Source organism: Pelobates fuscus, chromosome 2 (genome assembly GCF_036172605.1).
Source record: "Pelobates fuscus isolate aPelFus1 chromosome 2, aPelFus1.pri, whole genome shotgun sequence".
NCBI classification, from domain to species: Eukaryota; Metazoa; Chordata; class Amphibia; order Anura; family Pelobatidae; genus Pelobates; species Pelobates fuscus.
Window position 1 is genome coordinate 378,392,265 of NC_086318.1, and position 12,450 is coordinate 378,404,714.

At 45.7% G+C, this 12,450-nt stretch overlaps 1 protein-coding gene across 2 annotated transcripts in view; it reads right to left on the minus strand.

Moving 5' to 3' along the window:
- The window catches only part of LOC134585929 (uncharacterized), a 39,694-nt gene that overhangs the window by 17,081 nt on the left and 10,163 nt on the right, over positions 1–12,450 (minus strand). The window lies entirely within an intron of this gene.

The following is a 12,450-nucleotide window of genomic DNA, read 5'->3' on the forward strand; positions in this document are numbered from 1 at the left end:
TAGGTGTTGGAGCGCTTAGGGTTAAAGTCCTGTCCCTGATCTGCCTCTTTTGCTGACATCAACAGAACTGATGATCTCAGCAAATCCAATGCTTATCCATAGGGGGATCACCAAGGAGGCGGGGTAGGTCGGGGCCAAACGCTGGCCAGGCCAATCAGCATCTCCTCATAGAGATGCATTGAATCAATGCATATCTATGAGGAAAGTTCAGCATCTCCATGCAGAGCGTGGAGCGTCTCCAGTGGCCACCCTAGGTATTAATGTAAACACTGCCTTTTCACTGAAAAGACAGTGTTTGCATGAAAATGCCAGCCAAGACTATCTATACTCACCAGAACAACTACAATGAACTGTAGTTGTTCTGGTGACTATAGTGTCCATTTAACCACACAAACAGAAGTTCTCCACCCAATTCAAGAGTAGTTATAAACTGGAACTAAGGACCTTTGTCCTTAGTACAGTCCATATTTCTCCTGTGACCAGCAAAGCCTCAGCAGAGGGAAAATAAGGGAAATATCATGTGATCAGGGAGACATGGTCACCAGAAAAACACTACTCTGATATGGTCAGCTGGGTCAGAGTACTAGTTATCAGACAAGTTGGATAATGGGACCAGGCTACACAGAAAAATGGCTTAGGTACGGAAAGACAACAATTTATTGTACTTGAGGTCAATGACGCCATCCAGCAAAATCTGAGTAGTGTGGCAGTGACAACAGTAATACACTTGTCCAGAAAGTGGCCTGGAGACAGTGTGACACTTCAGGCCTCAGGATTCATCCAGGATATTTACTAAAGCGTGAATTGTAAGAAATTGAAAAGTTCAAAGTGGTATAACTATGCTAAGGGTCACCTCTGTATTAACATTTTTTGGGATGTCAATTACAATTGAGTCATATAGGAAGCATGTGAGGTGCAGGTGACATAACTGCCTTGTCATAGTTGTAAATACACCTATGAAGTTAAATTTTTTTAATAACAGATTAACACTGTCCCCAGGTGCCTAACATATTGCCTCTATTCTTTGGCTTGGCAAATGTGGAAGAAGACACTCTCTCAGTCTATCACTGCCTCCCTTTTGTAGCTCGAGCAAATGCTTCCACATTTGCCGAGCACCAGAGGAGAGGCAGCGTGACGAGCTCCTGGACATATTACTTCTGTGTTAAACCACTCTAAAACAGTTTAAAGCAGGCCCTGACTGGGCAAATGTCTGGTGGGCCGGCACTATCTGAGCGTTGGCCCCGCTGTTTTCCATGACGGGCCGGTAGGGAGATCAAAGATCTCCCTCACCAGCCCACTTGCATAGACATGCGGCTGGGGAGGGAGAGGAGGACCCGGCGGAGCTCTATCTTGCAGCTCCGCCGGGTTCCTCTCACAAGATCCGTAGCGTTGCCATGGCAATGCCCCCGATCTCGCGAGAGTGAACTCTAACCCCACAGGCTAGAGTTCACTCACCATTAGCACCACCAGGGATGGTGTGAGACTGCCGGTCGCCCCCTCCCAGGTACCACCGTGCCGGCCCCCCCTCCAAGGCTAAAGGTAGGAAGGTAGGGGGAATATAATGCCTGTTTTTTTTTTGGGTGGGGGGGGTTTACACATACATCACCCTCACACACAGCCCCCACAGCACCCTCACACACAGCACCCTCACACACACTTCACCCCTCACACTAACAGCATCACACAGACACACTTTACCCCTCACATACACACTACACCAATTACACACACCCAATGCACCCTTCACACACACACACACACTGCACCCCTCACATATACACAGAAGCCCCCAACACACACGCACACACACACACACACACACAATACTTCCAAATATATTTATTTATATATATATACAGGGAGTGCAGAATTATTAGGCAAATGAGTATTTTGACCACATCATCCTCTTTATGCATGTTGTCTTACTCCAAGCTGTATTGGCTCGAAAGCCTACTACCAATTAAGCATATTAGGTGATGTGCATCTCTGTAATGAGAAGGGGTGTGGTCTAATGACATCAACACCCTATATCAGGTGTGCATAATTATTAGGCAACTTCCTTTCCTTTGGCAAAATGGGTCAAAAGAAGGACTTGACAGGCTCAGAAAAGTAAAAAATAGTGAGATATCTTGCAGAGGGATGCAGCACTCTTAAAATGGCAAAGCTTCTGAAGCGTGATCATCGAACAATCAAGCGTTTCATTCAAAATAGTCAACAGGGTCGCAAGAAGCGTGTGGAAAAACCAAGGCGCAAAATAACTGCCCATGAACTGAGAAAAGTCAAGCGTGCAGCTGCCAAGATGCCACTTGCCACCAGTTTGGCCATATTTCAGAGCTGCAACATCACTGGAGTGCCCAAAAGCACAAGGTGTGCAATACTCAGACACATGGCCAAGGTAAGAAAGGCTGAAAGACGACCACCACTGAACAAGACACACAAGCTGAAACGTCAAGACTGGGCCAAGAAATATCTCAAGACTGATTTTTCTAAGGTTTTATGGACTGATGAAATGAGAGTGAGTCTTGATGGGCCAGATGGATGGGCCCGTGGCTGGATTGGTAAAGGGCAGAGAGCTCCAGTCCGACTCAGACGCCAGCAAGGTGGAGGTGGAGTACTGGTTTGGGCTGGTATCATCAAAGATGAGCTTGTGGGGCCTTTTCGGGTTGAGGATGGAGTCAAGCTCAACTCCCAGTCCTATTGCCAGTTTCTGGAAGACACCTTCTTCAAGCAGTGGTACAGGAAGAAGTCTGATTTTCATGCAGGACAATGCTCCATCACACGCGTCCACGTACTCCACAGCGTGGCTGGCAAGAAAGGGTATAAAAGAAGAAAATCTAATGACATGGCCTCCTTGTTCACCTGATCTGAACCCCATTGAGAACCTGTGGTCCATCATCAAATGTGAGATTTACAAGGAGGGAAAACAGTACACCTCTCTGAACAGTGTCTCGGATGCTGTGGTTGTGTGGTGGAATCTCGGTAAAAATAAATTTAGTAGGCCGAGATTACCACGTGGCATGTGTACGTGCATATGCTGACGTATCGATCAGTTGGTTGCACGAGGCAAGATATGATCAGTAGTGTACGGAGCATGTGCAAGAATACAGGATGTAGTATTCCCCTCCTCCATTGTGCTGGACAAGCCATGCGGTCAAGCAGGAAGTTAATTCTTACTTGTATTGATTGGTCAAGAGAATGTGCGGGTGGAGCTTAATATGGGAGGAGTTATGTGCCTATATAAGGAGCCTGCACTATTGTCCGGGGCTCAGAACTTGTGGTATTTTGGTGACGCTAGTCCCTCTGAGTCCCGATCGGTGATCCAATAAAGAATCTCTTCCTTCCTGAAGAAACCTGTGTCCATCTCTCTGTGCTTCGCTTCCGTCAGTTTCTCCGGTATCATTTGGTGCATTGGCCGGGAAGCTCATCGTTCAACGGTAGCTGAGAGGCAGAGGCGTGAGACGGTCTATCTTTGCCCACGTTCTCTACGGCTGCACCCCTGAACTTCTGCGTGGACCTCCCTTCGTCTCGGCGCCACTGGTCTGTTGTCCAGGAGATCATCGGCCTCTACGTGAGAAGTGCTGGGGTGTCCCCGTCGATGAGTGTGAACTCAGGTTCAGGAACGAGGAGGTAAGACAACTGCTGTTTTAGACGGCAGACCCACTAGGGGTATACCGATTGTGCGGTAGGCCCATAAGGGGTTATTTGTGTATGGAATCTGCCCCCTCTGTCGGAGGGAAGGAGCGAAGGCGCACCGCTCAATCGAACGCTCTTTAGTCAGACCGTTTGATTTGGTTAGTCAGGCGGGGTCCTGTGTAAATAGCCCTAGCCGGACACCGGTGTCTTGTCTAGACTAGCGTTCTAGGGTGTATATTACGTTCGCTAGGTCGGAGGGACCGGGAGACTAAGCGGCGCCTGTGTAAATTCGGTTCGCGAGCTCTCAACCTATCTTGGCTAAGTGGGAAGGCGTGTAAATTTGGAACCCACTAGATTTTTGATAGTAATCGACTAAGAGGCGCCTGTGTAAATTCGGTCCTCTAGCTCGCTATATGTGGTGCTTGGGCAGTGTGGCTAACCAAAATGGGTGTATATAGTTTTAGGTAGTCCATCAAGGTACTGGCCAATAGTTTAGTTGGGAATTGTAAATGTGATAAAGATTGTTTAGTAAAGTGTATATCTTGTTAGATAGCGCGAGCTCAGCCGTCTAGCGAGAGTGTTAATAGTGTGTTGCTGTATTATAGTGCACGGTACCATAACCCTGTATATTTACTGACACTGTATATAAGTACTAATAATTGTCGTCCATTGCATGTTTAACACCATAACCACTAATAATTGTATTGTGACCTTAACTTGTGCTTTGACCTATGCTAACCGTACTGTAACCGCTATTTGTAAAAGACGATGTTACTGGGGTGTGTTATAGACGGGTAATTCGTATATAGAGAATTATAGCGTGGGTGACTGTATAGTTTCGCCAAAGGGCATAATATTGATTATTTAGTGACTGGTGTAACAGCTGTGTGTGTACGGGAATTCCCTGAGTGTTTATTGTGTTATTGTATACGTTTCACTTGGTAACTGTACCACGTGGTGCTGTTGCCAGAGGAAACGGGTGTGACTGTTGAATAGTACGCGTGCATAGTATTCGTTGTCAACGACGTTCCATTGATAAGTATGGGTGCGTCGCAGTCAACGATTCCGGATCCCTTAGGTTGTATGGTGAAGAATTTTAAAAGGGGATTCAAAACTTGTGATTTTGGGGTTAAAATGTCTCCTGTACGTTTGGTCACTTTGTGTACTAGGGAGTGGCCTACTTTGGTTGCGACATGGCCGCCACGTGGCAGTTTGGATCCAACTCTGGTACAGCGCTTACACGTGGCTGTATCGGGTAGGCCTGAACTTTACGGCCAGTTTCCTTATATTGATTGTTGGAGACAGGCCGTAAATGACTCGCCAAAATGGCTTCAGACATGCCACGAGGAGCAATGTCGCCTCATGGTAGCTAGGACTTGTTTGTCCACTAGGACTGGTGTTAGGCCCATTTTGGACACGCCCCCTGAGTCCGAGATCCCTTTGCCGCGCCCTTACTTTCCGTTAAGAGGAAGTGGCGCAAATGCAGGAAGTCCTGCAACCCTTCCCTCATTGCCCTCATCCACTTCCGCTTCCTCCTCCAGTACAGAATCCACCCCCTCTCGTACTAAATCTCCCCTTCCGGAATCAGAGCCAACCCCCATTAGATCCGAATATCCTGATTTGGCGCCACTTCAGACTTCCGGTCAAGCTTCTTCTAGCTCGACTCGAAGTGTTTTATTTACAACCTTTTCCCAAAACCAAGCTCCCACATCCCCATACCCTATTTCTCCCCGACTGGAACCTATGACTGACGCCCCTCCACGTAGCCCCATACAGACCCGACAACTGACCGGTACCCAACAATTAAAACACTATCAGATGCCTCTTCGTCTGAATCCTGGGTCAGCCTATATCGATGCCGCAGGCCAAATGGCACATGCTGACCCAGTCTTCGTATATGTCCCGTTCACGACAACCGATCTCTTAAATTGGAAGACCCACAATTCCTCGTATACTGAGAAACCACAAGCTATGACTGATCTGTTCACCTCAATAGTACAGACACATAACCCGACATGGGCTGATTGCCAGCAGTTATTAATGACTTTGTTCAACAATGAGGAAAGGACAAGAATTAATCAAGCGGCCATTAAAGCGCTAGAGGATAAAGCCCGTACTTTAAACCAAGCCAATCCATCAGCATGGGCCGCAACACATTATCCCAACACCGATCCCGATTGGAATGTAAATGGTGCTGATATGGTTCAACTCAGAGCCTATAGAGACGCTATAATTGCTGGCATGAAAGCCGGAGGAAAGAAAGCCATTAATATGTCGAAGACAGTTGAGGTGATTCAGAAAAGTGATGAAGCGCCCAGTGTCTTTTATGACCGATTATTGGAGGCATACCGCTTGTATACCCCCTTTAATCCGGAAGACGCAGATAATTCCCGAATGGTGAACTCCGCCTTTGTCAGCCAAGCTTACGGAGATATTAAGCGCAAGCTACAGAAGTTAGAAGGGTTTGCAGGTATGTCCATCACCCAACTAATGGAGGTAGCGAATAAGGTATATATGAATAGGGAAACAGAAAGTAAGAAAGAGGAAGAGCGCAAGATGCGTAGAAAGGCAGACATGCTAGCGGTAGCGATCGCAGGCGTAGATAGACGGGGCCCAGATAGAGGCGATAGTAGATGGAGTAGGGAGCCTTTGAGTAGGAATCAGTGCGCGTATTGCAAGGAAGAAGGGCATTGGAGGAACGAATGTCCACAAAGAGAGCAGTACGAGAGAGACCAACCCAGGGCAGGTTACGGAAACTTTAGAGGCAGAGCGAGAGGTAGAGGAGGCCCCGGAGGGAGTAATGGTAATAGAGGGAGCAATGGGAACAGAGGAAGTGTTAGGGAAGATAGGTATATCCCAGCAGCGCAAAGGTCCCGCGATAGAGAAGGCAGGGACTTTGTGGGATTGGCTGACACGGTCATGGAGGACTATTGATACCGACCGGGCTCCATCCCCCTTGGTCGAGCGGAGCCTATGGTCGATGTATCAATAGGGGGAAAAAGGAGTGCGTTCATGATCGACACTGGTGCTGAACATTCAGTGGTGACTAATCTAGTTGCTCCTCCATCTGGAAGGACTATTACTGTAATAGGAGCAACTGGAATAAGTGCTGAAAAACCGGTTCTTAAAAGTCGACTCTGTACATTGGGAGGCCACGTAGTAAAACATCAATTCCTTTATATGCCTGAATGTCCAGTCCAATTGCTGGGACGTGATATGCTATCATAATTACAAGCGCAGATTACGTTCCTACCAAATGGAACAACATCCTTAAAGTTTAATGGACCTTCAGGTATTATGACATTATCCGTACCAAAGGAAGAAGAGTGGCGACTTTATACAGCGTTGACTAGCCAAAACCCTAGAAATGATGAGTCCTTATTCAACATACCAGGAGTTTGGGCAGAGAACAACCCACCAGGACTGGCCCGCAATATTCCACCTATTAAAATTGAACTAAAACTTGGGGTTTATCCAGTAAGCCTAAGACAATACCACATCCCGCAGAAGGCTAAGAAGAACATCCAATCTTATCTGGATAAGTTCATACGGTATGGTATCCTAAAATTCTGTACTTCCCCCTGGAACACCCCATTGCTGCCTGTTCAAAAGCCCGGTACAGATGAGTATCGACCTGTGCAGGACTTGAGAGCAGTCAATGATGCGGTTGTTAGTATACATCCAGTTGTACCCAATCCATATAACCTGCTTGCTTTAATTCCGGGCGGGGCTACTTACTTTACAGTCTTAGACCTCAAAGATGCCTTCTTTTGCCTCCGAATTGCCGCAGAAAGTCAATGTATTTTCGCTTTCCAATGGGAGAACGCTGTAACGGGCTCAGAATGCCAAATGACCTGGACAAGACTGCCCCAAGGGTTTAAAAATTCACCTACCCTATTTGGTACAGCTCTAAGTCAAGATCTACTGGATTTCGAGTCCATCCCAGGAGAGTGTGTATTGTTACAATATGTAGATGACTTGTTGATAGCAGCAGTTACAAAAGAAATCTGTCAGCAAGCAACGCACGATCTACTACACATTCTCTGGAAGGCAGGATACAAGGTGTCTAGAAAGAAGGCTCAGTTGTGTTTGCCAACTGTCAAATATCTGGGATTCCATATCTCTGAAGGTCAAAGAATTATGGGGCCAGAGAGAAAAGAAGCTGTGTGCCAAATACCGATACCCAAGAATAGAAGACAAGTGCGAGAATTCTTGGGGGCAGCAGGCTTCTGTAGGATATGGATTCCCAGCTACGCGATACTGGCAAAACCTCTGTACGCAGCTATCAAAGGTACAGAGCACGACCCCTTCTTATGGACCCAAGAACAGCAAACGGCATTTGAAGATGTGAAGAAGGCTTTGATGAGTGCCCCAGCATTAGGTCTACCTGATCACACACGACCATTCTACCTGTATGTACATGAGCAAAGAAGAATGGCTGTGGGAGTATTGACACAGTACTTGGGATCATGGCAAAGACCTGTTGCCTACATGTCTAAGCAATTGGATGCAGTGGCCAGCGGACTTCCACCTTGTCTAAGAGCCGTAGCTGCAGCCGCCCTGCTAGTAGCTGAAGCCGATAAACTCACTCTGGGTCAAGAACTTTATGTACGAGTCCCACATGCAGTACAGACGTTGTTGGATTACAAAGGAAATCATTGGTTTAGTAATAGCCGTATGACCAAGTATCAAGCAATGTTGTGTGAAAACCCAAGAGTGCATTTAGAGACTGTAAACACCTTAAATCCAGCTACCCTTTTGCCACAACCTACTGAAAGTCAACATGATTGTTTGGAAGTAATGGATGAAGTATTCTCAAGTAGACCAGATCTTCGTGATTTTCCCATCCAGAACCCCGATGTTCAATATTATACCGACGGCAGTAGTTATGTGAAAGAAGGGATCCGCTATGCAGGATATGCAGTAACAACAATAGACAAGGTGATAGAAGCTCGGCCACTGGCGAAAGGAACATCAGCACAAAAGGCAGAATTGATAGCACTGACATGAGCGTTACAATTGGCTGAAGGTTTAAGAGTGAACATCTACACGGACTCCAAATATGCGTTTTTAACCACTCATGCCCACGGAGCTTTGTATAAAGAAAGAGGACTACTGAATTCAGAAGGCAAAGAAATCAAATACGTAGCTGAAATCCTACAACTATTGGAAGCAGTGTGGGAGCCGAAAGAAGTCGGTATCATACATTGTCGAGCGCATCTGAGAGGAGATGGTGATGTAACCAAAGGAAATCGGATGGCAGATAGTGCAGCTAAGCGTGCTGCTGAATCAGGAAGACAGGAATATGTGGGGCATATAGCTGCTCTTATACCAACTCCACTGTCCCAATGGACTCCAGTTTATACAGCTCAAGAAGAGGAGTGGTTAAAGACTGAACCAGGAAAGTATTTGGAGAACAAGTGGTATCAGCTAGAAGATGGAAGAATAGTCATACCAGCATCACTAGCGGTAGAAATTGTCCAAAATTATCACAACGGGACACATTCTGGGAGAGACAGCACAGAAGAATCTCTCAGAAAACATTTCTACATACCAAGATTGTCCAACTTGACTCAGGCCATTGTACGAAGATGTGTAACGTGTGCTAAAAATAATGCAAGACAAGGAACAGTAAAGCCACCAGGAGTCCAGTTTATGGGGGGACTCCCCATGTCCGATTTACAAATTGACTTTACAGTGATGCCTAAGTCGGGTGGACATCGTTACCTGCTGGTAATTGTGTGCACCTATTCAGGCTGGGTAGAAGCATGTCCTACTCGTACAGAGAAAGCAGGAGAAGTTGTGAGATTCCTGCTACGAGAAATAATACCCCGATATGGACTACCCTGTTCTATAGGATCGGACAATGGTCCAGCTTTTGTTCATCAGTGCCTACAACAACTGACTCATATGCTTGGTATAAAGTGGAGGCTTCATACAGCATATAGACCCCAGAGTTCTGGTAAGGTAGAGAGAATGAATAGAACTATTAAAAATCAGTTGGCTAAAATGTGTCAGGAAACCCAACTTAAGTGGAACGTTCTCTTACCCATAGCTCTATTGCGAATCCGCAGTACCCCTACCAGAAGGATGGGCCTCTCTCCTTTTGAAATCATGTATGGGCGACCACCTCCCGTACTCGGTAACTTAAGGGGGGACTTGAGTCAGTTGGGAGAAGGAATTACCCGGCAGCAGGTTGTAGAGTTGGGTAAGACTATGGAGGAGGTACAGAAATGGGTACAAGATAGATTACCTGTGAATATTTATCCCCCAGTTCATAGTTATCATCCAGGAGATCAAGTGTGGATTAAAGAGTGGAATAATGTACCGTTAGGGCCCAAGTGGAGAGGTCCTTATGTTGTTCTTTTGTCTACCCCTACAGCGATAAAAGTAGCCGAAGTGACTCCGTGGATACATCACTCCAGGGTTAAACCAGCAGCAGTCGATTCTTGGCAAGTTACAGCAGATCCAGAGAATCCCTGCAAGATCCAGTTAAAACGCACGACTCAGTCGGAGTAACGAGGAACTATTGTGGATTACAAATTTTATTATTTTTGGGATTTGGTGCGTGAGTGAGAAGGCCATAATAAAGCCTGTCCGCCCACCGACGTATAGTTTATAAGCCAGGGAAAGTCTCGAAGGGACTCCTGTGAAGACGAGCAGAACTCCATTCCCTGCAGCCCTTACATCCTGGAAGCTGAGGTGCCTTCGCACGGACGAAGACTGAGGATGACGGCGAAAGATGTGTTGATGATAATGTTTATTTATGTGTATTTTTATATTCAGGAAGGTAGAGGTACCGACACTCCTAGCTGTGAGGTATGCAACCATATTTCCCAAACCCTAATTTGGCATTCACAATACGAGTGTAAAGGAGATGTATCGAGATGTAGATACCTAAATATAGACTATAGTGTGTGCCATTTAGGAGTAGGAGAACCTAAGTGCTTCAGTCCAGAGTATCAACCCCGTACAATTTGGTTGACTCTCAGGAATGGAGATCCTCAGGGGACCCTAATTAATAAGACAGTATTAGAATCCGTACATTCTTCGGGTGTTCTGCTATTTGATGCGTGTAAAGCGATATCAAGTGGTAGAAAACCGTGGAATTTATGTGGGGATCTTAGATGGGAGAGGACGTATGGGTCTAATGATAAATATATTTGTCCCAGTAGTAAAAATAAATATGTGAGTCCTAGATGCCCAAATAAAGACTATAACTTTTGCCCATATTGGTCTTGTGTGGGGTGGGCAACTTGGGGACAGACAGTAGACAAAGACATGATAGTGACTAAGTTGCCTACCAGCCCATATTGTAAGTCTATGGAATGCAACCCGGACTACTTATAAATAACCCCGATAAGTTCCTAGACAAGTATGGCAATTTATTTGGGTTTCAAATATACGGGACGGGTTTAGATCCTGGGACAGTATTGTTTATAGGGATAGAGACTGATACGGTATCCTCCCAAACTCATCAAGTATACCATTCCTTTTATGAAGAGATGAGTATAGATAATAAGATCCCCCATAATGCTAAAAACCTGTTCATTGACTTAGCTGAAAGTATTGCCGGTAGTCTTAATGTTACCAACTGCTATGTGTGTGGAGGTACTAACATGGGAGACCAATGGCCTTGGGAAGCAAAGGAGGTAATGTCCGGTTCTGAGGCAGTTGACCAATTAATATCTACACAAGCCGATTATCATATGAGTGTTAGAGGTAAATCTGAGTGGAGATTAAAGACCTCCATCATAGGTTATGTTTGCATAGCAAGGAAAGGAATAATGTATAATACTTCTGTAGGAGAATTAACTTGTCTAGGGCAAAAAGCTTATGATGATGATACAAAGAATACAACTTGGTGGTCGGCTTCAAATGTCTCAGAACCATCTAACCCGTTTGCTAGATACGCCAATTTAAAGGATGTGTGGTTTGATTTATCCATCACATCTACCTGGAGAGCCCCAGCAAATTTGTACTGGATCTGTGGTAAGAAAGCCTATTCGGAGTTGCCACAGGACTGGGAAGGGGCATGTGTGTTGGGTATGCTCAAACCATCCTTCTTCTTGTTACCTATTGAAACAGGTGAGACTTTAGGTGTTAAAGTGTATGATGTGAATCATAGGAAGAAAAGGGGACCCATAGAGATAGGTGCCTGAGAAGATGATGAATGGCCTCCCCAGCGTATCATAGATTATTATGGGCCAGCCACGTGGGCAGAAGATGGTACTTTTGGTTATAGAACCCCTATTTATATGCTCAACCGTATTATAAGATTACAGGCGGTGGTTGAGATTATTACTAACGAAACATCACAAGCGCTCAATCTTCTAGCGAAGCATAATACCAGGATGAGGACAGCAGTCTACCAAAATAGATTAGCCTTGGACTACCTTTTGGCAGTAGAGGGAGGTGTATGTGGGAAGTTTAACCTGAGCAATTGCTGTCTTCAAATAGATGACGAAGGGCAAGCAATAGCTGAGCTTACTAGCCATATGGTTAAACTAGCGCATGTGCCTACTCAGGTATGGAAAGGGTATAATCCAAGTAGTTGGTTTGGTAGCTGGTATGAGTGGTTTGGAGGGCTTAAGGCAGTGGTAGGTGGAGTCCTACTGATTTTAATGTTGTGTCTACTCCTGCCGTGTCTTATACCCTTAGTAGTTAGGTCTGTGCAAAGCCTGATAGAAAATATAGCAGAGAGGAAGGCTGCTGCACAGATAATGGCGATTTATAAATATGAGGCTCTAGATCAGGGAGAACCAATGCAGGAAGATGAGTGTTGAAGGTTCACATCATAAGTTAAGTCTGGTCTGG